This window comes from Cynoglossus semilaevis, chromosome 6, assembly GCF_000523025.1.
Source record: "Cynoglossus semilaevis isolate Cse_v1.0 chromosome 6, Cse_v1.0, whole genome shotgun sequence".
Classification (NCBI taxonomy): Eukaryota; Metazoa; Chordata; class Actinopteri; order Pleuronectiformes; family Cynoglossidae; genus Cynoglossus; species Cynoglossus semilaevis.
This window is the reverse complement of record NC_024312.1, coordinates 5,294,008-5,297,389: the sequence shown is the minus strand read 5'-3', so window position 1 is coordinate 5,297,389 and position 3,382 is coordinate 5,294,008. Positions and strand designations below refer to the sequence as shown.

Sequence of the window (3,382 nt, the reverse complement as noted above, 5' to 3'; positions counted from 1 at the left end):
TAGTTTTTAAAGAAACAAAATCCTACCATGTGTATTTTTGTGGAACAAAAGACTGCCATGTGCTAATTGATAAATATTTTTGTCAGACTGTTGTAGGAAAAGATACAATTGCTCCTCTTGTTTTGCAGCCTTTGAAGAATGCATTTCTTCTTACATTTTTATTTAATCTTTTCTTTTTATTAGAGCTTCAGTTGAATTGGCTGATTATTGTTTTGTATAAAACGATGATGTGTTATTGGATTTTTATCATAAACTTGTATGGAACAGTGCATTTTTATTGTTGGCAAGTTTTTTTTTTTTTTTGTTTTGTTTTTTTACCCGTCATTCTTGGCTCCGGATGAAGATTCTGACCTGTGACCTCTGTGTCTGTCCACCGTGTCAGCCTATGAAATACAGAAACATCAGCATTTAGAATTTGATACGTTTATGGTTGTGAAATGTTTAGATCAATTGTTTTATTGTTGTACTAAACCCTAAAAAACAAACACATACTTGTCACTTTCTGTATTTCACTTCAGCTTTGAAGTACTGGAGAAACTTCAATATAAAATTGGCCTGATGAGAAAAAGGAACTATGTTCCCCTGCTGGTTTTGACATGTTTGAATTGATAACATATTATGACCTTTATTCTGTACCTTAAAAGAGGCCTGGGGCATGTGTGGAGGTAACCCAGATTATTCAAACTAAAACCAAATGGTAGTGTGAGGGTAAATTGGAAGTTGAGTGTCTAAGCAAAATGAAAATAGAAATATGTTAAATATTGGAGCTCTACAGTGTTAAAGTATGTCTTTTTCTCGGTCCTGTTGACCAAAGGAAATGCTGCGTTTAAAAAAATGTAGGATCTGAAGAAAAAATAACATTGTTTAGCCTTACTTTTATTTTTTAACCTACTTTTATCTCTACTCACCTGCCCCTGCTTGGCTTTGATTATAGCTAATTGAGTTCAGCTGTTGTAGAATTTTCAGGAAGATGAAAACTTCAGCATCTCGCAGCAGGAGCCGTGTTTTAAAATATGTTTGAAGCAAATTGATCTCATTATTGGAATATACTTGACAACAACACAACATTACAAATGTGATAAGAACACGGTGTGGACTATTGATGATGTGGACAGGACATGGAAACACCGACATGGACAAAACTGGACATCACTCTAAAACGAATCTGAGGACGAGAAGGAAGAAGCTCCGAAAAATGCAGGTAAAATTTTCATAACTTTTCATAAATTTTCATAACATTAGAGAGTCTGAGGACGAGAAGGAAGAAGCTCCGAGAAATGCAGGTACAATTTTCATAACTTTCATTTCATTAGAGAGTTTCTGTTTTTATAACAACTGTGTGTCAAGTCGAGGGTGGTTTAAGTGAACAAAAACTTTTTAGCATTGCCAGAGACCTCACTAGTGTGGGGCCATTCGGTGGGTTCTGTTTATATATATATATATATATATGTTAATACTCCCAAAAGATGCAGCAATTGTTTTTTATAGCATTACTTAAAATAGCATCATTTTATTGAAGGGAAAGTTAATGGACGTATTCTCTCTTGTCGTGGCAGTGTGTTCCCTCTAGAGGGCGCGCCAGACCAGGGTTTTCCTCGCAAAGCAACCGTTTCTATTTTTATCCTCACCGAGTCACTAGAAGCTTTTATGATGTCTTTCTGTCTTTCTTTGTGTTTGCGGTCGTGTGAAGGCGTGTGGAGAAACACTGATACCCCGGAGAACCAAACGGAAACCTGGGTTCTACGATACAATATGTGTGTTGAGAACATTATACTTTATTGTTGTCCCGCAGATCACATTTCTCCGTAATACACTCCACTGTAGTTTTATGAAAAACATTCTGACTGCCTTTGGTAAAATGTTGATGTCTTTAGTCCGATGGACCCCGTTGTTATTCTCAGTGACACTGTGCTGCACAGCCATCATGTTGCGTTTGAGGTCTAACCTTGATGTTGTTGGAGGGACAGGAGGAAGGTGGTGTCGAGGGGGCGCTGTCTAACACAGAGAACCCATTTTTTTCATTGATCGTGACCAGGTATTTCCCAAACCAGCCCCATAGCCAGTCAGCAAACCAGCTAGCCAACACACACACACATACACGCACAAACAGGGGGTGATGCTGAAAATAATCAAGTGGAGGAGGAGTGGGCGGCAGCAGCAGTAGCAGAGGAAGCAACGAAGACCCTCAAATAGAGAGATGGAGAAAAATAGAACCGCTGTATGAACACGTGAAGGTACATGAGTTCACCTAAAGCACTTGTTGGAACTCACTTTAGGACCGGGCTTTTTTGGTTGTTAAAGATGTTGGGGGCAGGAAAAAACAAAGGTTTTTAACCGACCCAAATCTGCAGTCAGTCCATCTTAGCCAGATTGTATTCATACTCTGTTTCTATGATGGGGGCAGGAAAAAACAAAGGTTTTTAACAGACCCAAAACCTTTCCTTAAGGTGCCAAAATGATCTTAACATGACAGACAGTCATTATTAATGGTTTCAGTTGCTGCCACTGTCTCTAACATTGCATTGAATAAGATACATATTGTGTATTTGTGTGGTAATGCTATTGGATTGACTCTGCACCACTTCTTTCCTTGGAGGTTTTGACAGTGGTGTCCAGATGTGCACCGTAAAAACCTTGAAACATCAAATTGATCCTCCTAAACCACTGTAACCCAGACTGTGTTCCAGCCCAGGACCATGTGTTGCTCAACAAAAAAAAAAGTAATTAAAGAGACAATATGCAGTCAGCAGCTCTGTCAAAGATCAGGGGGGTAAAGGAGCTGGCAGGTTCCCTGTGGGGGGCCATGGCCACCCCCTTTAGGACCGTCATTGGCTTTTACAGTAGATATGAACTCTGAAAAACCAGAGTCGGACAGGAACTGTCCATGGTGCTGAGTGTGTGCTCATCAAGGGTAGTGTATCAGAACGTTTGGTGAATGTTAAAATCAGACTCTTTCTTTGGTAAAAACACTGCAGGACTTCACTCCGTTCCACTCTCCGGAACTTCTGTTGTTGTCACTGGGCCAAACAGGTGTTTTTATAGACACTCCACTTCATTAACAGCTTCTTCTTCTTCTTACTCTGTCCCTCATCACCGGGCGGGGGATAGAGAATTATACAAGCATGTGGGGGAGAAAATAAATCAGTTGGTAAAAGAGAACTTTTTTTTGTCTTTTATTATAAAAAAACACACCTAAAGACCGCCCCCTCATGTACAAGGCTGGGAATAGTAACAGCACTGTGAGGCTGGGCTAAATATAGCAGCCAGTGAGTGTTAACATGTCAACTTGAGCAGGAGCGCAGAGGCGCTGCCGCTGCGGCTGCACGTGAATGTATACAGCAGCAGCAGCAGCAGCAGCAGCAACACGAACAACACGGAAGCG

At 40.2% G+C, this 3,382-nt stretch overlaps 1 long non-coding RNA gene across 1 annotated transcript in view; it reads left to right on the top strand.

The window, feature by feature from the left end:
• The first annotated feature begins 6 nt into the window (after positions 1-6).
• The window catches only part of LOC107988646 (uncharacterized), a 25,355-nt gene continuing 21,979 nt past the window's right edge, over positions 7-3,382 (top strand). Inside the window, exon 1 of the long non-coding RNA XR_003049925.1 lies at positions 7-1,201. This is a non-coding gene — a long non-coding RNA (uncharacterized LOC107988646). The remainder of the gene's footprint in view (positions 1,202-3,382) is intronic.